This window comes from Vulpes vulpes, chromosome 7, assembly GCF_048418805.1.
Source record: "Vulpes vulpes isolate BD-2025 chromosome 7, VulVul3, whole genome shotgun sequence".
In the NCBI taxonomy this organism is placed as follows: domain Eukaryota; kingdom Metazoa; phylum Chordata; class Mammalia; order Carnivora; family Canidae; genus Vulpes; species Vulpes vulpes.
In genome coordinates this window covers 87,842,032-87,866,535 of record NC_132786.1, presented here as the reverse complement: position 1 = coordinate 87,866,535, position 24,504 = coordinate 87,842,032, and the positions used below count along the sequence as shown (strand labels likewise).

Below are 24,504 nucleotides of genomic sequence, written 5' to 3'. Positions count from 1 at the left end.
TCCTTCTCTCAAGTAAATCTTTAAAAAATGTTGTATCAAGATAGCTTTTATTTTTAATTTTTCATATTTGTTTAAAAAAAATTCCAGTATAGTTAACACAATGTTGGTTTCAAGTATACGATGTAGTGATTAAACAATTCTATACATTACTCAGTGCTCATAATGATGAGCATACTCTAATCCACTTCATCCATTTCACCCATCCCCCCACCTACTTCTGGTGACCATCAGTTTGTTCTCTATAGTTAAGAGTCTGTTTCTTGGGATCCCTGGGTGGCGCAGCGGTTTAGCGCCTGCCTTTGGCCCAGGGTGCGATCCTGGAGACCCCGGATCGAATCCCACGTCGGGCTCCCGGTGCATGGAGCCTGCTTCTCCCTCTGCCTATATCTCTGCCTCTCTCTCTCTCTCTCTCTCTGTGACTATCATAAATAAATAAAATAAATAAATAAAAAGAGTCTGTTTCTTGGTTTGTCTCTTTTTTTTCTTTGTTTTGTTTCTTTATTTTCACATATCAGTGGAATTTTTCTTTCTTTGACTGACTTATTTCACTTAGCATTATACATTCTACATCCATCCATGTTGTTGCAAATAGCAAGATTTCATTCTCTGTTTGTGGCCAAATAATATTCCATTGTGTATACACACACACACACACACACACACACACACACATGTGAGATATATATATATATATATATATATATATATATATATATATCTCACATCTTCTTTATCCATTCATTTATCAATGGACAGATTGGTTGCTTCCATATCTTGGCTATTGTAAATAATGTTCCTATAAACATAGGGGTGCATATATTATTTTCAAATAAATGTTTTGATTTTCTGTGGCTAAATACCCAGTAGTGGAATTACTGGATCACATGGTAATTCTATTTGTAATTTTTTGAGGAACCTCTATACTATTTTCCAGAGTGGCTGCACCAGTTTTCATTCCCAACAACAATGCATGAGAGTTCCTTTTTCTTCACATCCTCACTTTGTTTTTTGTGTTTTTGATTTTTTTAGCCATTCTGACAGGTGTCAGATGATATCTTATTGTGGTTTTGATTTGCATTTCAAAATGCAAGTGATGTTGAGCATCTTTTCATGTGTCTGTTTTCCATTTGGATGTTTTCTTTAGAGAAATATCTGTTCATATCTTCTGCTCATTTTGTAATTGTATTATTATTATTATTATTACTATTTGGTGTTGAGTTGTACCAGATTTTTATATATTCTAAATATTAACCCCTCATCAAATAGGTCATTTGCAAATGTCTCCTATTCAGTAAATTGTCTTAGTTTTGTTTGTTGTTTCCTTTGCTGTGCAGAAGCTTTTTATTTTGATGTATCCCAGTAGTTTATTTGTGCTTTTGTTTTCCTTGCCTTAGGAGACATATCTAGAAAAGGAGCTATGCCCAAGATCAAAGAAATTACTGCCTGTGCTCTCTCCTAGGATTTCTATGGTTTCAAGGCTCATATTTAGGTCGTTAATTCATTTTGAGTTTATTTTATGTATGGTGTAAGAAATTGGTCCAGTTTCATTCTTTTGCATGTAGCATCCAGTTTTTCCCAATATCACAGGTTGAAGAGATTGTCTTTTTCCCCTTGCAAGAATATACAATGCCTCCTTTATGTTTTATTATAAATATTCTTGCCTCCTTTATCATAGATTAGCTGACCATATAATCGTGGGCTTATTTCTGGGCTCTCTCTCCTATTCCCTTGATCTATGTGTCTGTTTTTGTGCGACTACTATACTGTTTTGATTATGACAGCTTTGTAGTATATCTTGAAATCTGGGATTCTGATACCTTCACCTTTGTTCTTCTTTTTCAAGATTGCTTTGGCTATTCAAGGTCTTTTATTTCATACAAATTTTGGGATTATTTATTGTATCTCTGTGAAAAAGGATGTTAGTATTTTGATAGAGATTGCATTAAATATTTAGATTGCTTTGGGTGCTATTGACATTTTAACAATATTTATTCTCCCAATTCATGAGCAGGGAGTATCTTTCTACTTGTTTGTGTCATCAATTTCATCAATGTTTTATATTTTATAATTCTTGGAGTACAAGCATTTCATCTTCTTGGTTAAATTTATTCCTAGGAATTTTATAATTTTTGGTGCAGTTGTAACTGGAATTTTTTTCTTAATTTCTCTTTCTGCCACTTCATTATTAGTGTATAGAAATTCAACAGATTTCTGCTTATTGATTTTTTGTATCCTGTGACCTCACTGAATTATTAGCTTCAGTAGTTTTTTGGTGGAGTCTATGGGGGTTTTCTATATCAAGATCAGGTCATCTGCAAATAGTGAGTTTTACTTCTTCACCCATTTGAATGCCCTTTACCTCTTTTTGTTGTCTGATTGCTGTGGCTAGGACTTCCAGTACTTTGTTGAATAAAACTGGTAAGAGTAGACATCCTTGTCTTGTTCTTAATCTTAGGGGAAAAGCTGTCAGCTTCTCACCATTGAGTATGTTAGCTGTGGGTTTTTCATGTAAGTCCTTTATTATGTTGAGGTATGTTCCCTCTAAACCTACTTTATTGAGGGTTTTTATTATGAATGGTTATTGTACTTTGTCAAATGCTTTTTCTGCATCTATTAAATGATCATATGATTTTTATCCTTCCTCTTATTGATGTGATGTATCACATTAATTGATTTGCGAATATTGAACCACCCTTGCAACCCAGGAATAAATCCCACTTGATTGTGAATGATTTTATTTTTATGATTTTTCATTTTTAAGTAATCACTATACCCAATGTGGGGCTTGAACTCACAATCTGTGATCAATAGTCACATGCTCCACCAAATGACACTAACTGAGCCAGCTAGGTACCTCTTTTTTGTTGTTGTTTTTTAAAGATTTTTTATTTTTATGAATGAATTTTTAAATATCTTGTTGGATTCAGTTTGCCAGTATTTTACCGAGGATTTTTGCATCTATGTTCTTCAAAGATATTGGCCTGTCATTATCTTTTTTTTTTTTTGGTAGTGTCTATCTAGTTTTGGTATCAGAGTAATGCAGGCCTCCTAGAATGAATTTGGAAGTTGTTCTTCTTCTATTTTTTGGAATAGTTTGAGAATAGGTATTAACTCTTCTTTTAAGTGTTTGGTAGAATTCACTTGTGAAACCATCTGGTCCTGGAATTTTGTTTGTTGGGAGTTTTTGATTAGTGATACATTGTCATTGCTGGTAATCACTGTGTTCAAATTTTCTATTGTTTCTGATTCAATTTCGGGAGTTTATGTGTTTCTAGGAATTTATCCATTTCTTCTTAAGTTGTCCAGTTTATTGGCATATAATTTTTCATAATATTCTCTTATAATTATATTTCTGTGGTGTCAGTTGTTATTTCTCCTCTTTCAATTCTGATTTTGTTTATCGGAGTCCTCTTTGTTCCTTACATCATCATCATTGTCATTGTTGTCATTATTGTCATCTGTCTGACTAAAGATTTATCAGTTTTGTTGATCTTTTCAAAGAACCAGTTACTGATGTCACTGATCTGTGCTATTATTTATTTTATTTTCTATTTCATTTATTTTTGTTCTAATCTTTATTATTTCCTTTCTTCTACTGGTTTTTGGTTTTGTTTGTTGTTCTTTTTCTAGATCCTTTAAATGTAAGGCTAAGCTCTTTATTTTAAGATTTTTCTTGCTTCTTGCTATAATCTTCCCTCATAAACAGCTTTTGCTACATCCCAAAGGTTTTGAACCATTGTGCTTTCACTGTCATTGTCCCCATGTATTTTTTTATTTCGTCTTTCATTTGTTGGTTGACCCATTCCTTGTTTAGAACCTCCATTTGCGGTTCTTTCCAGATTTTTTCTTGCAGTTGATTTCTAGTTTTATAGCTTTGTGGTAAGTAAAGATGCGTGTAATGACTTTGATATTTTTGAATTTGTTGAGATTTGTTCTGTGGCCTAATATGAGATCTATTCTGGAGAATGTTCCATGTGCACTTGAAAAGAATGTATATTCTGCTGTTTAAGATGGAATGTTCTGAACATATGTTAGATCCATGTAGTCCAATTCAAACCCACTGTTTCCTTGTTGATTTTCTGTCTGGATGACCTACCCATTAATGTTAAAGTGTTAAAGTCCCCTACTATTATTGTATCTCAGTTTTCTTCCTGAGATTAGGGAAGTTTTTAGCTATTATTTCTTCAAATAAATTTTTTGCCCTCTTTTCCTTCTCTTCTTCTGGAGTCCCTATAATGTGAATGTTGTTTTGCATGATAGTGGTGCTGAGTTCTGTAAGTCTACATTCATTTTTTGTTATTTTTTCCCTCTCTCTCCTGTTCATTTCAATTGTTTTCCATAGTCTTTCTTCTGGGTTACTGACCCATTTTTCTTCTTCCTCTAGTCTACTATGTAGTCCCTCTCCTCTATTATTATTATTATTATTATTATTTATTTTTTTTAGAAAGCAACAGAGAACCTGAGACAGGGCAGAAGGGCAGAGGGAAAAAGAGAATGAAGCAGACTCATGCCCAGCATGGAGCTTAACACAGGGCTCAGTCTTACAACTGAGATCATGATCTAAGCTGAAATCAATAGTCAGATACTGAACCAACTAAGCCACACAGGTGCCCCCCTTCCTGTGTATTTTTGTTTTTAGTTATGGAGTTCTTCATCTTTGGTTCTTTTTTAATGCTTTCTATCTATTGAGGGTCTCACTGAGGTACTCCTCCCTTTCCTCAAGTCCTATCAGTATCTTTATGATCATTACTTTAAATTCTCTATTAAGGCATATTACTTCTCTCCATTTTGTTTAGGTCTCTTGTTGTATTTGTGTCCTATTCTTTCATTTAGGACATATTCCTTTGTCTCCTCATTTTGTCTACTCTCTGTGTATATTTCTATGGGTCAGGAAAATCAGCTACATCCCTTGCTCTTGAAAGTAGTGGCCTTGGGGCACCTGGATGGCTCAGTGGTTATCTACCTTTGGCTTAGGTTGTGATCCCAGGGTCCTGGAATTGAGTCCCACATCAGACTCCTCATGGGCAGCCTGCTTTTCCCTCTGCCTATGTCTTTGCCTCTCTCTCTGTGTCTCTCATGAATAAATAAATATTTTTTTAAAAAGAAAGTAATGGCCCTAAGGAGAAGAGGTCCTGTAGTGCCCTGCTGTGCAATGTCTTCTGTTCACCAGAACCTAGTGCTTCATGGATGTCTCCTGTGTATTATATGTGCCCTACTATTGTGGCTAAGCTGCTTTTGCCTTCAGTCCAGTCATTTGCAATGGCTCTCTTTGCCTGTTGTGGGCAAGATTTGGTCCCTGTGTTGTTAGTGGGCCGTTCTGTGGCCACTGAGAAGCTTTTGTTGGTGGATGAGGCCTGCAGTCAAACCAGATGTCTGCCCCCAGCCCACTGCTCTTGCCTCAGTTGGACAGGTGTGTGTGGTTATTCCCTGTCTTCCTAGGGTAGGAGTCACTTTGAAGTGGTTCTGGTCTTTGTTGGGACTGCTTGCACACTGCCAGGCTTATGGTACATCTTTGGATGGGCTCCAGCCAAATACATACTGGAAGGAGCAGGTCCACAAGAAAATGCTGGGGTTCATGCTGGTACTTTCTGGACCAAGGTAGGCTGGATTGGATGGAGTGGATCCAAAGAAAAATGCACAGGTACAGAGTGAGTGGTGTTAGCAAGTTAGGTAGCAAGTGTTGACACAGTGCTGATTCCTGCAGGTGTTTATGTATTTAGGCTGGAGGGTAAGGGAAGGAAATGGTGCCTGAAAGTTATTTTTGTTTCTGGAGTAGTTTCCCAATGATTCCTGCCATCACATACACTTAGATTAGTAAACAAATCTCCCTCCTGTAAACCTTAGGCATTTTTCAAACTGCTGCTTCTATGCTATATCTCTGTGGGGCTGTTTGTTGTGCTTTGCTTGTGTCTTTTTAAGGGTAGAGACTCTGGCCTCTAAGTCCATTGATTTTTAAAGTTTCAGGTGTTAAGCCTCTCTGATTGTAAGAACTTGGAAAATTGGGCTCCTTTTATTTTCAAAGCCAGATGTTATGGTGGTTTGTCTTCTCTGTGTGCGGTCCCCATGCTTAGGGTATATGTTCTTTCCCCACTCTCTGCCTGTGCATCCCTCCTTCCACAGACCAATCTGCAGGCCTGTTGAGCTCCTAATCATGTCTCTGTCCTTCCCATCCTCTTCAATGTGGCCTCTTCTCTACATTTAGTTGTGGAAATTCTGTTCTGTCAGTCTTTGGTCATTTTCTGGGTTATTTACACAGATGTAGGTGTTGTCTAGTTCTATCATGGGGTGAGGTGAGCTTAGGATTCTCCTACTCTGCCATCTTCTCCAGAGTCCTTAGTTAATTTTTGATAGAAAATTTTAGTTGCTGGAACAATTTGAGCTGGGTTATAATGAAAGCTACCTTAAGTTACATTCTGTCATGTGTACAAGAGACATAAAATAGCGTATCAGACCTTTTTTTATTAGCTTGATGAAGTTACAAGTTCTCTGTTCCTTTATGGTTTTTGACTACCAATGTGTGAAATGGTCCACTTGACCTAGAACAAAAATATTTCAGAGGTATGATATGGTGGCTCTTGGAGAAGATCTCAATCAACCTGAAACTAAAACCAATGGCTGATCATAAGGCTGTTCAGAAATCAGCTCAGGATGCCATCCCCAGTGAATTCCTCATTATCTAGTCCATGATAAAATTTTAGTTTTAGTCTTTCTTAATCCCCATATTGATACTATTGATCTATCCCATGATTTTGAAATAATTTCCTGCATTGCTTCTAGTTCACCAACCTTCGTGAATTCTCTATGGCTGTTTGCTTATACTTTTGTAGTGTATTTGCTTAAATAATTCTCTTGTTACTCCTAAAATGTTGGCATTTGCAAGGCTGGGTCTTTAATATTTACTTCTGGTTTTATAGGATGATTGACTCCATTCTCCAAATATTCCTATTACTTTCAAAAAATACTATTTTTTGGTAACATTATCATGTACTAGGAACTGTATTTATCTCTTAATGTATTTTACCTCATTTAATTCTTACAACATTCTTAAAATTAGTATATTTGTTTGGCATGAAGATAAAAAAAGTCATGTACCTTGTTCAAATCATAGCTTGAAAGATCTGGGACTAGATCCCAGATCTGACTGCAAGACCACTGTTTTAAACTTAACATATACTGCCCAATATATTGTGAATTTCAATGTCTTACTTGAACCTGAGGCAAGGGTTTCATAGCTTTGGAGCACCTGAGTGGAATCTATAAAAATTATTTCAAATATAGATGGCTCTGACCCTCCTTTTTCTTACTGAAAGAAAATCTTGGTAGATGGTTTTGATTCATGCTATTGATGCATACCAGGTAATGGGATCTTGATCCTTATGTTCAATTTACTACTCGTTTGCTACCAAGATACCTCCCAGAAACTTTGACTTTGACCTGGACAGAACTGAACCTACATCCTTTCAAATATCTCCTTAGTTAAAAAAAAAAAAAATCTCCTTAGTTTATTTCTCATATTATTAATGTATCACCATTGACACACAGATGGACATTTGGAAGTCATTCTAGAATCCTTCTTACTCACTCTCCTTATCCTTTTGTCTCCAAGTCCTACAGAACTTACCCCAGGTGCCACATGGAGTGCTCCAATAAGAGATGAAATGATTTTAGGAGTCCAGTATCTTGGAACAGAGGCCCAAAGGGACTACACCTTCAGGCATCGCCAAGAACTGCAGGTACCAAGGTGAAGCCCTGAATCTAGGTTGGCATTTGGTTTTATTATCATAGAATGTTAAGTATATGGAAATAAGGAAGGAAAAACACCTCAAGAAACCAATCATGTGAGGGGCAACAGGGAAATGCATTTGTGACTATCTGCACAGGTCTCAGAGGAGGATTAACTAGGAGGCAGCAGGGCATGGGAGAATTGACCTCAGCAGGCCTATCTTACTATCATTGCTGTTTTCAGCATGTACTGTTTTCAATATGGACCAATGGCAGGGATAACTGGCTTTTGCCACACACATAGAGCTGTTGCCATTTATGCGTGTCCCTGTTCTTATTGTTTCTTTTACCTGCTGAGGTCTTGCTCTCTCACATCCAGGAATGTCTGTACATCCCTGCCATCAATTCTATCCTCTGTCACCTCCTAACTAGTCTCTTTTCTTTTATTTTCTTTTAATTCTTGCTTTTAGTTTTTTATACTTCAGTTACATCCTACATCGTGCTGTCATCTTATTTTTGCCAAGAATTGTCTTTTGAGGACCATGCTAATAGTTCATTTTTTTTTGCACAAAGAGAAATGAGACTTATTAGCTGGTCAAAATGCCACAAAGCAAAACATCATGGCAATTTAATGGTATATTAAATATCCTCAAATCTTACCTTCTGCTATTGAACCTTTTGAACTGTGTTTAGGGTATGAACAGACACATGTGGTACCCTTATTAAATCATGAGAGGAGACTGGTAGCTGGAGGGCTAAACATGAGGTTTTACATTTTTCCCATTCTGAATTTTAATGCTTGAAAAAATAATTGCTATAAGTAATGTATTGAACAGAAATAAGGAATCTCAGTGCCAACCTACATAAAGTTTAAATAGTGGGTCTGTCTTGAACATAAACATTTGAGTATGCATATAAATTAATTAGTAATCCACTTGTGTTTTTCAATCTGTGGGGCATTGATCCTGGATAGTTTGGGAATTATATAGCAAGGAATTGGTGAATCTGGATGCTGCTGTCTCATTGTCTGTAGATTGAAAATAGTGTAACTGATAAATCTATAAAAATGATTTTCAAGTTAATGTAATGATGAATGAAATATGAATGTAAGGTGAGACTAAGTTAATAGTAGATGGTTTCATTATACATTTTGTTATCAGCGGTACTCAATTACACTACTCTCATGTGGATGGTTTAGTTTTTTGATGTTAGTAAAGGGTTCCACATACTTGAAAAAGCTAATAAGCATTCATTTAGTTGATATGCATTTCAAAAATTTATTGTTTTTAAAATAATTTTAAATAGATATGTTGAAACAAAGATTGATAGAGTATTCTGGAATTTCTGGAGAGGTCAGACTTAAGATATAAAGTTGGGAGTCATGTAAATTTTTTAAAGTCATGATACTAGAATAGATTATGTGGTGAGTATAAATTTAAAATAATAATAATCATAATAATGCCCAATGACTGAGCTCTGGGGCTCTCCAATATTAAGATGATGATAAGGAACCAGCAAAGGAGATAGAATTGCTAGTGAAAAGGGGAAAATCAAGAGAATTTGTCTCCTAAAAGCCAAGTATTTAAAGTGAAGACAGTGATCGGGGTGCCTGGGTGGCTTAGTCAGTCATGATCAGGTCATGATCCCTGTGTGGGATAAAGCCCCATGTCAAGCTGCCTGCTCAGTGGGGAGACTGCTTCTTCCTCTCCCTGATGAACTGTATCAGATATTGGTGACAGGTCAACTGAGGTGATGACTGAGGAATGATCTTTGGATTTTTGCAATGTGGGGATTACAGGTAATTTTTAGAATGTGGGAGACAAATTCTTTAGGGGTGAGTTTAGGAGGGAACAGAAGAACACTGGAAATGGGGAATTGAGATAAACTATTGGAAGAGATTCACCATTGAAGGTAAAGAGAGAAAAGGAGCAATTAGCAGAGGAAGAGGTAGTGTCACAGAGTCAAGAATGTGTTCGTGTTTGTTTTTGCTAAGATGGGAAACATAACAGCAAGATCACCAAATGAGGGGAAAGATTCACTTCAGCTGTGTTAATACTATTAATTAACCCCTTACTGTTTTAAAACTAGATTATATTCTCTCTCTTAGAATTATATATTTCTTTTTAATAATAAAGCCTTCAAGCTTATAGGAAAGCTAAGTGCTGTCTCTAAGTATTGCTTCTACTACATACTTTCATCAAAGTACTGTTTGTTCAGGTCAACAAAGACCTCCTTATGAGCAAATGTAACTTATTTTTCTGCTCCATAACTTCTTAATTCAATGATTCTGATCCATCCCCCTACTTGTTGCTTATTTCCATTGGCTTCCAGGCCACAATACTCTCCTGAGTCTCCTTTCCCCTTCTATGCCTTCAGTCTATTGTTGCCTGCTCCTAGTGTGCCTGATCCTCCAGAGTTGGCATCCCTAAGGCCCTGCCTTTAAATATCTTCTCTCGTGTACTTCCAGGTTTACCAGGTCCAAACCTCTGTCTTCAATTCCTACCTTTATTTGTGGTTCAATAACCTATGTAGTCAAAGTAGCATATAACATTACAGAACAATTACTAACATCTGCTAGGCACTTTGCTCACTGATATATCTGCTTTGTCTCATTCAGTCCACACCAAATATTCAGTTGATTATTACAATGTATGTTTCAATATATATTGAACATGTCTTCATTTTCAAATGAGGAAGTTTATGCTCAGAAAGTCTTCAAATTTTATCCAATCTCACAGAATTAATAATGGCAGAACTTTGATTGAACCCATCGTGTGTTTAACTCTAAAGCTGACGTTATGTCTACTGTGTTTTATTGTCTTTTAAAACTCTCAGATTACCTGAGTTTACAATTTGGTGCATCCATCCAACTGCCTAATAAATGTAGCTCAGGCATTTCTATCTTAATAGATACTATGCTAAACTCAATATTCTGTGCTCCTCATTCCAAACTCTTCCTAACTGTCCAAATGTCTCTATTTTAATATCTCTTCCTCTGATTGTCTTTATTTCTTATCATGGTTTCTCCTTCAGCCCATTACCCAAGACTTCAATGTTCTGGATTTGCCCTCTCCCTCATGTCCATGTACCTCATCCCCCAAGTTATGGCAGAGGTCCCTCTGCACCCCAGTGCTGCTGACATTCTCTTCTGCTTTCTAATTGACCTCCTGCCACTGGGCTCCCACTGCAGCTAGTTTTCTTCACAGCCAGCAAGGTTAGCTTTTGAAAAAGTCAATCTGATCATTCCATTTTCCACTTAAAAACTTCTCATGGCCCTTGTCACCTCCACTGTAATTTCCATTATCCTTATATTCTCATGCTATAATTGGCCTTCCCTGCCTTGCCTATGAGAAATATCATGAACATATGTGAAGAGTTATATTTTAAGATGTACGTAGATGCTGTTATGCTGAAGAAAACAAAATGAGTTTCAGGACCTTTACTACATTTAAGTGGCTTTTAACTTATTTCTCTCGATGAGTAACTAAATGTACAACTATTGTTATGTGAAACTGTTCAGTTTTTGATGTGAAAAGACACTCTTATTCATAACTACATGCGAACTAGGTCATTTTCACATGAAAGCTCTTAATTAATATTCCTAGCCAGAGCTGTTCCCTGGATGTAGATTCTATACCTAGGGGACATTAATTTTACATGATAAACTTGAGTAATACATGAGTGACAGAGTGGAGATGCGTACATGGGGATGGGAGAAGATGAGGCTACTGACACCGGGGGCTTTCGGAAATGGGAATGGGATGAATTCTGTGTTATTAATTAAAATAATAAAAAAAATACATCTTTATTATGGTGTGAATTCCTTGTTTTCAATTAAAATAATAAAAAGATACATCTGGTCATTTGTTAGTTTCCAATAAAAAAATGCAAGCGAAGCCTGGAAAAAGGCTAAAGTATATGTAAAGTAATATACTGTAAAGTATATGTTACATGTATAGTAATATACATGTAAAGTATATGTTAAATAATATACTGTATTTTAATGTTGCACAACCTGCGCTTGTTGGGTCCTGCAGTAAAAAGGACTATCCTCTTATAGAGATCAGTCTCCTGAATAAGGGGCTACGTGGGGTGGCAGAGAATGGAATCAGGGTTCAGATCCATTTGGGGTCTATTCCTGGATAACTGTATGATCATGAGCAAGTCCCATCTTATCTCTGATTCTCAATTATCTTTAAATGGAGGAAAAATCTTATTTGCAATGTAAATATGAGGGTTCTTGGGAGTAAAGGTCAATAAGTGTTAATTTCTCCTACACTCAAATTCCCTAAGTACCTCACATCCATTTAGTTTTAGCAATTAGAGCTCTAAGACTGGAAGGAATCAGGAAGTTTATGTAGTTCAGCCCTATTTTTTTTTTTTTTTTTTTTACAAATGTGGAAACCCAAGAAGATTGTGTGAATTGCCAAGAAACACATCATAAACTATTTCTGTATCTGGGAGTAGACCACAATATTCTAGTCTCCTAACGTAGCATTGTTAATATGATTTAATGGAGCTACTAGGAGCTCACCACTTGGTACCAGACTCCTTTCTCAACTCAATAACATAAGGCTGGGACATCAGCTCTAAGAGAAGTAGGACATACTTCTCTTACATTCAGTGTAAGAATATACAACGTAAGAATGTAATGTAATTTTCCTGTGCACTACAAGGAAAATTTCATCAAATCTGTTACAGTGAAAAGAGAACATTCTAGTCTTCTCATTTATTCCACTCCAACTCACCATTTCACAATTCAATAAGTATTTATGCAATAGCAAGTCTGCCAGGTAGTAATTGAGTTGATTTGAAAAGTCAGAGTTTACAATTAAAAGATGAAGGGGAAATAAAATGTAGAAGACAATAGTCATACCTAGTAGTGATTTTATACCCAAAAGAAATGCAAAGAAATACAGAAGCACCTTCTCTTACATAACAGGAAACTGGACAACCTCTTAATAGCAAGGATGAAGTTCCTTTCTTCAACACAAGAAATAGAGGCCAGTTGGTTGGTTTCTGAGTGTTTATGTTTGTTTGTTTGTTTGTTTAATTTAGATTCCCTTTTTTCTTATGGTCTGGCTCATAGATGTAGGTTTAATATTTTTCTCCCTTTTCCATCCCTTCCTGTCATCCACTCCTCCTCATCTCATCCTCTTGTGTACGGTGGAATCTTCCTGGTAGTGGCAAGTGCTATCAGAAAGGTAATAATATGAAGTCTGCATTCACATGCCAGACATGCAGATATGGAGGGCTGCAGGGAATGACTTGGAAGAAGGCAGAGGGAAGGTTGAGGACAGTAGAGTACTGCATGCAGCACCTTTGTTGCACCTCTGTACCTCTCTCTCCTCTAGATCTCAGAGCACTCTGATGAACTGAAGAGACTCGGAAAGTTCACATCCCCACTACCTACCTCCCATCAGGATACAGTGTAATGCTGGACTGGGCTTTGGGATTTTTTTGAATGGAACGGGATGAAGCGAATCCAGGAGGTGCCATGGGATTATTTTTCCTCCCCTCATGGCTCCCAAGCTTGCCCCTACCTTTTGCTTGCTCTGAGACCTCAAGCAGATATCTATTCCTAAAAGTGAAATGAATGAAGATCCACAGGAAAGTGTGACTTGCGTGGGTAAATGCATAGTTCAAACTTTATTGTAACCCCAATAATAGAAATTATGAAACAAAAAGAATGTCCTCAGAATCATACCATGTTAGCCAGATAATTGTCTTTTTGTAGAAGGTGCAATTTCTCATCTCTCTTCCTTATCTAGTTTGAGATATTTTAAGTTATTAATCAATGGTTCTTAACTCTGGCTCATCTGAATCATTAAGGGAGCTTTTTAAAAGGTGTTAATAACCATGTTCCACCTTGACCTACAGAATCAGAATCTGTGTTTGTAAAAATGATCCTCAAGTCAACATTCTGATGTTGATGACAACATCAGTTTCCGCATCTTTTAAAAAATTATGTTTTTTGTTAAAGTAAAATTCACATAACATAAAATTCACCATTTTAAAGTGTACAATTCAGTGCCATTTAGTACATTCACAATGTTGTACAACTGATATATTTTTGTAAAACATTTTGAGTGATGTCTGCTATATATAAAACTAGAAAGTCACATTTCTAATAGATACAATGAAAGGCTAAGAAAATACTTTTTCTCTTTTTAAAAATGATTTATTTATTTGAAAGAGAGATAGTGAGAGAAAGTAAGAGAGAGAGCAAGAGGTAGGGGGCAGAGGGAGAGGGAGAGAGAGAATCCCAGGCAGGCTCCCTGCTAAGCACAGAGCCTGAAATGGGCTCAATCTCATGACCCTAAGATCATGACCTGAGCCGAAATCAAGAATTGGGCATTTAACTGACTGTGCTACTAAGGCACTCCAGTTACTTTTTTAAACTATGTTTCAAACGAGTTTTTTCAAACTTCTCTTATGATCTTGGTTATTTCCATCCTAGTCTAGTGAGGTAGAATTGTAGAAACATCTGGGTATAGTTGAAGTGACCTGTTCATCTCTCCAGGTCTGGAAGAGTGGGCAAGGCTGCCCAGGGTTCTTCAAGACTTCCTTTCTGCAATATACAATGTGAATATTAAGGTAAGTCCAATAATAATCATATTTTGAACTTTTATTTTGTTTCAGCTATTCTGCAGTTCTTTAATCCTCTCAGTATTTCTAAATTAAAACAAAACCCTGCAAAGTTCATGCCTTATTTTCTGGCAGGTGAAAGAATTAAGGGTCAGAGGGAACTTGCTCAAGGTCACATAGCTTGAAGGTGATGTTGCCAGGATTATAGAATCCTGTATACAGGATTGATCTGTATTGATCTGTATAATTATGTTACTCTGATTTTCTCTCCCAAAGGGTAGCATGAGAGCTTGTGAAAACAACATTAGGTGGACAAGCTGTTTCAAACATTAATTAAAAGCCAAGGGTTCTAAAATTTGAAACTAAGGTTTGTAACCAGGGAGGCCAAATGGAGGAAAAAGAAATGGGATAGATGCGTAGCCAGAAGGTAGAGGCAATAGGGGCTGTGCTTGATTTTTTTTTTTTTTTTTTTTTTTTTTGCTTTTTCACTTCATAGATGACTCTGACAGAAAGCATTCACTGGAAGCAAAATTTAACCTGTACCTGTGTGACCAACAGGAAGAGGCCAAAACAGGCTTTTGTCATCACTAGGTGACAGGCATCAAGGATAAGGTCAAGCCAAAGAGAGTTGTCCAGTGTGTTAGGAGGCCAGTGGCAGCAGTGCCAGTGGGAAGGTCTTTAAAGCATTTCTTCATGCACTAGTTTCTAGAATATCTTTCTGGAAGCTCCAAATCCATCTGGCTCCCATTCAACCAGCAAGTGCTTATTGCATGCCTTATATGTGCCAAGTATTGCGCTCAGCTCTGGACTGTGTGAAAAAGAGTGGAGAGTTGAGAAAAGGTAGAGTGAGAAATAATATTTAGGGAAATGGCTATTCTGTAGGAGGAAAAGAGCAGTTTGCTGTATGCCGCTTCTGTGGAGGCTGAGCAGGTGGAAGAACCGTGGTGTCTGTAGGGGGTGTATCATAAGGGCACCTGCTGATTCACCTTGTCTGCACATGTCTGGGCATTGGGCAGGAGGATAATTGCATTGACAGTTTTGAATGTGTTGCCAAATTGGAGCATGTGTTAGAATGGAAGGTTGGAGGCCAATTGGTTGAATAGTCCATGAAGATGGAGAATCTCTTTCATGATTAGGTACTTTGCTCCAGATTTGGGTAGTTGTGGGGTGAGTGGAGATGCAGGGAGACACCTTGAATGTGGCGGAGAGCACATCTGAAGTAGAGGCCATGAGAATTATAGAGGAATTTAGGATTGAGAAAGATGTTGCTGCTTGGGCCTCTTCTTGGAGATGGACATCAAGAGTAGGGCCAAGCTAAAGAGAATCACCAAGTGTATTAATTTCCTAGGGCTCATATAATATATTACCACAAACTAGGTGCCTTAAAATAACAGAAATTCTCTCTTAGTTCTGGAAGCCAAAAATCTGACATCAGGGTGTTGGCAGGACCAAACTCCCTCTAAGTCTCTAGGGGAGAATCCTTCCTTGCCTCTTCCATCTTCTGGTAGCATCAGGTGTTCCTTGGTTTGTAGCTGTATAACTGCCATCTCAGCCTCTATCTTCACATGGCTTTCTTCTCTGTTTCTCCCCATGCATCTTTTATAAGAACACTTGTCATGGGATTTAAGGCCCTCCTGGAAAATCCAGGATGATCTTGTGTTGAGATCTTTAACTTACATCTGCAAAGACCCTTTTCCCAGTAAAGTCACATTCATAGATTCTGAGATTTAGGCAGATATTTTGGGTGCCACCATTCTACCCACTACATCAAGTCCTTTGCATACTATATTCAGAAACACAAATGGACAGAGATGACCTCATAGGTAAGCCTATATTTGAAGCTGTTATTTGTTTGCCCTGATTATCCCTTCTCAGCCTTCCTTACCTCTGTGTTTCCACCAGATATTGTGGATTATGGCCAGATGCCCTGGGAAGCTGCATTTTTCTGTCTGTACTGGGACCTGATGGCTGACATATGCTCAGTCTGAAGCATTTCCTGAGGGTGACGCTGCCTTTAGAGTCCAACTTCCAAGCCACAGTGTTTGCCTGGACATTAACAATAGGTAAAAAATAAGTCTCTTAGAAAAGACCCAAAATGTCCTCAATAAGTAGAAACTACAACTGTGATTTCTAGATCTGCCACAATCGGTCTGGGTGGTCTCAGTATAGCTTTTATTAGTTGCTAGTTTCTTTCTTTCTTTCTTTCTTTTTTTTTTTTTTTAGGTGCTACTTTCTTAATGATCCTGCTTCCAGGCCATTAAAGCAGCTTCAATAGCCAATGATTGTTGTTTTCAGCCTTTCTGGGCTGTAGATGCAGTAGTGAATGCCATTTGAACTTGTATCCTTCTGGAAAGCACTGGTCTCCACTATGGTGTTAAAGCGCTTGCTTTGAAGTATTAGATTGGGTCCTTTCACAGTGCCCAAAATTAGATTAAGGGTGTAATGAATCTTCAGCTGCTGCAAAGCTGTGCTCATGGCTGGAATCTAACAAACTCTTTCCCATTTGGTGGGCATTGTTTAGAGTAGTAATGGGTGAATGTGGTGGGATAACTGAGCATATCTGACAAGCCTCAGGGAAGGACGACTGGATGACTCTTCTGAGGAATTTTCACTGAGAAATGTGAACTCTGGTTCAGCTTCATTTTGGAGAGATGCTCATAATATTTTGCTACATGTGAAAACCAAATATAAGACTAATTATAGAGTGATATAATGCAACAACAGGGCGGCAGTATGATATCTTTCTTCTCTGCTGTTTTTCTCCATAGCACATACTTACCCTTACCTATGTATTGTGCTTCTGTATCTCATTGATTTTCTCTGTTCCTCTGTATGGTGAGTGTAAGCTCCACGTTCCCAAATATAGTAGATGCTCCATGTATATTGTTGGTTTAATGAAGAAATGAAACCATGATTTTCTGCCCTGACAACCTCAATATGCATAACTTCCACAAGAAAAAAAAGGGGTAAATCCGGTTTCTAGCACAAGTCCAACTTTTGGCAGCTAAAAACCCTATTTACCATTGTCTGTTATGTTCAAGAACAAGAATACCAGTGGTCTGGGGTGCAATGCAGTAAGAGAGGTGGTGGGAGAAGAGTGGATGTTTTTGTCAAGCTTCAAGATTTGCTGTTTGACTCTGTTTCGGGGGGCCTTTTATTCCAAGACTGCTAATTCCTAATCTAATAATCATCTTGACCAGACAGGACATAGCCTGGTAAGGAACAGGGGAATTATATTTGGGGAGGACGTTTGTTTACTTAATGCTGATTGTGTTCAGGAGCCTGGGATAAGTAATCTTGCATTCACTATTTTATTTTACACATTAAAATTATACATTCCTTTTCCATAAAAACATCTAGTTCATCTATTTCTTTTATTCCTATACTTCCCTAGCCTACAACCCAGTCTCTAATCCTTTAGCCCCTGTTAGTCTTCTAATAAATTAGCTAACTTCTGACTTTACTACTTTCCCTTCCAACTTAAAACATTCAAGCTTTGCTTGTCAGGTTAGAGTGGGTTATGTTGCAGTTACAAAAGATCCCCAAATCTCAGACACCTGTAAGCAGAAAACATGTTCCTCATGGGTAAGCTGTGGTCTCTTTCCACATATTTCATTCTGGGCTAGCAGAGTTGCTTGCCTCTGGAACACTGCCAGATTCCTAGCAGAGGGAAAAGAGGATGTCATGAAGCATAACGATGGCTCCTAAAGTTTCTGCTCACAAGAGACACCTGTCACTTCTGCTCACATTTCATTGGCAGTAGCAAGTCACGTGGTTAACCCTTATGTTAATGGGCTAGAAATGGTATAAGCCTCCCCCAGGGAGGGGCACTGAATATTTCTGAACAATAACAGAGTTTACTAAAAGGGCTGTCCCTCTCAATACTCATAGGTGCACAATCTCATGCCCTCTTTTCTTCGTGCTATACATGCTCTACCCAACCCAGAGCCTGGATCCATTCCCCTCTATGCCTTGACCCCAAGTTTTGAATTGCCCCAAGTGATTGGAGGATATGCCCTCCCTTATTGCCCCAGTCACATTCATGCTTATATTGTCCTCCTATGCTGGACCTCCATGTTGCTCGACCACCTTTTATTCCCTCAGCAATTTTTGTTGACATTTGGCTATTATTTGAAACTGCACCATCACCATGACCCAAACCTTTCAGTACCATAGACAATGTGATTTCTATTTCTTAGGGAAAATGGAGGGCTATAAGTAAAAGTTATCCTAAAAATTATAATCCTCCCTCAATTCCTTTTCTTCTCCATAGCACTTCTTTATCATCATTGTTATACTTAACTTGTTTATTTTCTCTCTGCTTCTCTTTCCTTTTCCTTTAGGCTTACCAATACCACACCATCATTTTTTCCCCCTTTCCTGTTCTAAAAGTATGAATAGCCTTTTTTTCTCCAAATGCATGCATTCTGCCCATTTCTTGTGGCTACCCTACTCCATTTACTCTTGCTCTCTTAAAATGGAATCTTTTCATCTTCATTGGCTTTTTCCATTTGTCCTGTATACTGTTGATTCTTAAACAACATGGGTTTTAGGGGCACAATTGACTCCCCCACATGGTTGAAACTCTGGTATAACTTTTAACCCTCAAAAACTTACCTACTAATAGTCTGTTGTTGACCTTACCCATAGCATAAAATAGCCAGTTAAGACAAATTTTATATGTTATATGTGTCATATACTGTATTTTTACAATAAAGTAAGCTCGAGAAAAGAAAATGTTAAGAAAATCATTAGAAAATACATTTATAGTACTGTATTAAAAAAATATGTGTATAAGTGGATCCACATAGTTCAAACCAGTTGTTGTTAAGGTCCAAATGTACTTTCTCTAGCTGACCTTAGGGGGACACACTGGGACTTTTCATGTCTTACTGCTGTTTCTTGAAAGGGCTCTCTCTACCTGGTCTGCTTGTTAAGCAACTTCTCAGGCAGGGATGGAAGTTCTCAAGTCATCATGCTGGGTTTGAGACCCTTGGCTCAGCCACTTGTTAACTGTTCAGTGTTGGATATGTTAATTTATATTCTTCAGCCACTTCTTTTAACTGTCAAAAGAAGAATAATTATTCTCCATGACTAGTCTATAGAGTGAAAAAAAATATATAAAATACATTGCAGCTTGGAGGTACTCAATAAATGACTTCATATTATCTTAAATATCAGTCTCTGTTCACGTCATCTGCTGTGCAAAGTCAAATTTGAATGGTGTTTTATATGTTCAATGCCCTCTATTCTTATTCATATCAGTTATTATTCTGATTCTAAATTAGTGGAAATTCCCAGTAAGTTTTTAATATTTCATCGGAGTTTTTAATATTTCACAGGAGAGACTCTTTTTTTTTCAGATTTAACAGTGTTTTCTTATTCCTTTTTATATACCAGTATTCTTGTATTGGGACCATATAAATGTTTTGTTGAAAGAGTAGATAGTTCCCAGTTCTATGAAATCTGTGGTTCTACAAAACACGTATGAACCCAATTGGCATTAATATTTCCTTTTTTGTTGTCCTGAGGCTAAGTAACATATCTTAGAATGACAGATCAAATAGATCCATGAATTTTTCTGGAATTTGGAATTTTCAGAATTTTCCATATTACTGTTTACCCTGCAGATTTAAATGTAGGTACAGGGGAATTTCTGTGAAATTAGAAGAAAAGTAGGGTATAGAAGTAAAGATCAGAAGTCCTATTTCAAATTGCATTTCAAGAATTATAAAAAATAGGTCAGATGGCAGGGAAATAGACTCATAAGCTGCTGAGAAGGCCAGTGACTAACATTTACAGGACAGGGCAAGAGATGGAGGCTCCAGCTACATTTTTGTCTTCCTCTGACTCCATCCTATACCTTGAGAGCTCACCCGTGGTGACATCCTAAATTCCCCCCTGAGTGGGCAGGTCATGTCCAGTGGAAAGCTCAATGGGTTTGGTTACTGGGATCTAAAGGTAGCACTCTTGCTGATAATTCATCTAGTATCTAGGGAAGTGCTAATCACATGGCTTGCTCTAGAAGCATTTCCTGTTTTGCAGGGTGATATGGGATGGGCTTATAAACTAGTTGAAACTCTAATTCAGTGTTACCTAACATGTGACTCTGGGCTTCTGGGTAGCTTTGGAGTTATGATAAGAGTTGGCAAATCTGAATGGTTTTATACCATTTTCTATAGACCATAAACATGTCAAACTCATCAACAAATACTTTTACAAAGGTATATTGGGCTGAATAAAATGCAATCTTATTTTAAAGTGTCTTAATATCAATGAAGCTTTTTTATTATTATGTACATTTTTAAATCAAAGAATACCAAGGGGGAGCTACCATTATGGGGTTGTCTTATTACTATATATATTTTTTAATTCTAGAAAATAGACCAATCTATAAAATAATCCAAAAACAAATCCAGTGAAAAAAAACCAATTTAACAGTTATTTAAAAGAATTTTAAAAACTTTAATTAATGCTCTCAGGGCTGAACAAGTGCAATCTTGTATCGTCAATTACACTTTTGAGACGGAGAACTAGCCAAACCGTTTTACGTGACAGAGGAGGGTTTTATTTGATCCCTCCATGACTCAGATAAAAAAATGTTGAATGTTCCCAGTCTTATCTTAGAGTGAGGTTTCAATACAAGGGTGGGTAAAATGTGGGAAAATAGGCCAACATAATTTAGTTCTCATTTGTGTCCAATAATTAAGAGAGGATGTGAATCATTTTCTACTCTAGTTAAGTTCACAGCATTCTCCATTATATCCTAGATCAATGTATTGGGTAGGGTTCTGATAGGAAGCAGGTGTCACACTCCAATTGACAGTTATTATAGAAGCGTGGGCAGAATTTCGGAAAAGCAAGATGGTTCAGTACCCTAAGGCTAGGCCTGAAGGGGAAGAGGAAGGAAGTGGACTCTGAGGAGAAGATGGTATGGAGAAGGCCAGATGCCAGAAGCTGTGGCCTTGAGGAGAGGAATTTTGTAGTGAAGGAGTCAGGAGGAACTACCCTGGGACTTTTCCCTTTCATCCTCTATGTTTCCCTTTGGACACTTCCATAAGAAGAGGAGGGTAAGGGAGCCAGGCCACAAAGTGAAGTGGGAAAGGATGTTGTGGCTCTGGACATACAAGTAGAAGATAATCTGAAAAACAAATGACCCTAGATAACCTATCAAATATGTCTTCCACTACATAGACAGGGTGGTAAAGGAAATAGGCTCTGGGTTTTATACAGGTTATGATTCCATTCTTGATAATTTAATCCAGACTATTTGGCTAAATCCTTCAACTTCTCTGATCCTTAGTTTTACATTGGTAATATGTGGATAGAATACCTTCTTTCCCACATTGTTCTCAGCTTTCGGACCTATTATGTAGATTAGGATACGGCAAAATCACAGTTGGCTAAAGACTTTAGGGCAATAAGGAACCTTAGAACTTAGTCATCTACCATCTTTGGTCTTGCTTGTCAACTACTAAGTGTTCACTACACGCTCTGTGTGGAATTTATATTCTTGGCAATCTGTAAACTAGTTGGCAGTGTACTATAGGGGGATTTCAAACCTGTGTACTCTATAAGCATTGACTGTATAAGATCTTAGTGTGTCTTACACATTTTACTATTTATCAGTTTATTTTGGTGCTGATGTGACTAATAAAGTATGAATTTATTTGAGAGTGGTATGAAGTCTTGATATATTATTGGTTTTGTTTTGTTTTTAATCATGGTACTTTTTACTCTATCAAAAGAATACTAAAAACCCACTATCTTTTGGGGTGAGGTCAAGAGAAACTTTTCTGTGATTCTAAACAGAATCTCATACTTAAGATGTTTAGGAACACTAATATATTTTGACTTTATGTACCAACTTGGTTTATATTTTCTTTCTTTTTTTTAACATAGACCTTCTGGATTCTTTTTTTAATATTTTATTTATTTATTCATGAGAGACACAGAGAGAGAGAGAGAGGCAGAGACACAGGCAGAGGGAGAAGCAGGCTCCATGCAGGGAACCGGACTCCGGACTCGATCCCGGTCTCCAGGATCACACCCTGGGCTGCAGGCAGCGCTAAACCGCTGCGCCACCGGGGCTGCCTGGTTTATATTTTCTAAAGACATTTTAGGCCTTAGAAATTGGTTTTTGAGACCATTCTATTTATAATTGCACTGAAAATAATAAAATACATAGTAATAAGCCTAACCAAAGAGGTGAAAGACCTGTACTCTGAAAACTATAAAACACTGATGAAAGAAATTGAAGATAACACAAAGAAAAGGAAAGACATTCCATGCTCATGGATTGGAAGAACAAATATTGTTAAACATTTCTTAAACCCAAAGCAATCTGCAGGTTTAATGCAATTCCTGCTCATGGATTGGAAGAACAAATATTGTTAAACATTGCTTAAACCCAAAGCAATCTGCAGGTTTAATGCAATTCCTATCAAAATATCAAATGGTCTTAAATTTGTATGGAACCACAAAAGGCCCTGAATAGCAAAAACAATCTTGAAAAAGAAAAGCAAAGCTGAAAGCATCACAATTCTGGACTTCAAGTTATATTTCAAGCCTATAGTAATCAAAACAATATATTACTGGAACAAAAATAGACACATAGATCAATAAAACAGAATAGAAAATCCAGAAATAAACTTACAACTATATGGTCAATTAATCTTCAACAAAGCAAGAAAGAATATTCAATGGGAAAAAGATAGTCTTTTCAACAAATGGTGTTTGGAAAACTGGACAGCAACATACAAAATGAAATGGGACCACTTCTTACACCATACACAAAAGAAAAATCAAAATGGATTAAAGACCTAAATGGGAAATGCGAAACCATAAAAATCCTAGAACACCAGCAGTAATTCTTTGGCATAGGCTTATCTTTCAAGATAAGTCTTCTGAGGCAAGGGAAACAAAACCAAAAATAAACTATTGGGACTACATCAAAATGAAAAGCTTCTGCACAGTAAAGGAAACAATCAACCAAAGGCAACCTACTGAATGGGAGATTTATTTGCAAATGACATATCCAATAAAGGGTTAGTATCCAAAATATATAAAGGACATACAACTCAACACCCCAAAACCAAATAATCTAATTAAAAATAGTCAGAAGATATGAACAGACAATGAGGATTGTCCAATGTCCAAAGAGGACATTCAGATGGTCAAAAGACATATAAAAGATGTTTGCCATCACTTACCATCATGGAAATGCAAATCAAAACTACAATGAGATACCACCTCACACCTGTAGAATGGCTAAAATCAACAACACAAACAGGTTTTGAAGAATATATGGAGAAAAAGGAACACTCATACTGTTGGTGGGAATGCAGACTGGTGCAGCCACTGTGGAGAATAGTATAGAAGTTCCTTAAAAGTTAAAAACAGAACTACCTTATGATCAAGCAATCATGCTAGAATCAAAGGGATACATACATTCTTATGTTTATAGCAGCATTATTTATAATAGCCAAGATATAGAAGCAGCCCAAGTGTCCATAGACTGATGAATAGATAAGGAATATGTGGTATATATACAATGAAATACTATTCAGCCATAAAAAAGAATGACATCCTGCTATTTGCAATGACATAGATGGGGTTAGAAGTATTACGCTAAGCAAAATAAGTCAGTCAGAGAAAGACAAATACCATGTGATTTCACTAATGTGGAATTTAAGAAACAAACAAGGGAAAAAATAGAGAGAGAGAGACAAAGCAAGAGATTCTTAATTATAGAGAATAATTTGATGATTACCAGAGGGAGGTGGGTGGGAGGATGGAGTAAGTAGGTGTTAGGGATTAAGGAGTACACTTGTCATGATGAGCACAGGGTGATGTATGGGCTTGTTGAATTACTGTATTGTACAATTGAAACTAACACTGTATGTTAACAAACTGGAATTAAAATAAAAACTTAAATTATGGGGATCCCCTGGTGGCTCGGTGGTTTGGCGCCTGCCTTTGGCCCAGGGCGTGATCCTGGAGACCTGGGATCGAGTCCCACGTCGGGCTCCCTGCATGGAGCCTGCTTCTCCCTCTGCCTGTGTCTCTGCCTCTCTCCCTCTCTGTGTCTCTCATGAATAAATAAAATCTTTAAAAAAAAAAAAAAAAAAACTTAAATTAAAAAAAAGAAAAAAATTGATTTCTGAGGACGAGTCTTTCCCTGTACTGTGTAAC

At 37.2% G+C, this 24,504-nt stretch overlaps 1 protein-coding gene across 24 annotated transcripts in view; it reads left to right on the top strand.

Moving 5' to 3' along the window:
• The window catches only part of ASNS (asparagine synthetase (glutamine-hydrolyzing)), a 145,687-nt gene that overhangs the window by 103,175 nt on the left and 18,008 nt on the right, over positions 1 to 24,504 (top strand). For 8 of the 24 annotated variants that reach the window (XM_072764370.1, XM_072764375.1, XM_072764379.1 and 5 more), the window contains 3 exons: positions 7,607 to 7,733; positions 14,246 to 14,319; positions 16,213 to 16,373. The gene's annotated coding sequence lies outside the window, so the exon portion shown is untranslated. Of the gene's footprint in view, positions 1 to 7,606; positions 7,742 to 13,076; positions 13,352 to 14,245; positions 14,320 to 16,212; positions 16,374 to 24,504 lie in introns of all 24 variants that reach the window. The other 16 variants (XM_072764369.1, XM_072764358.1, XM_072764361.1 and 13 more) reach the window with 4 other exon arrangements.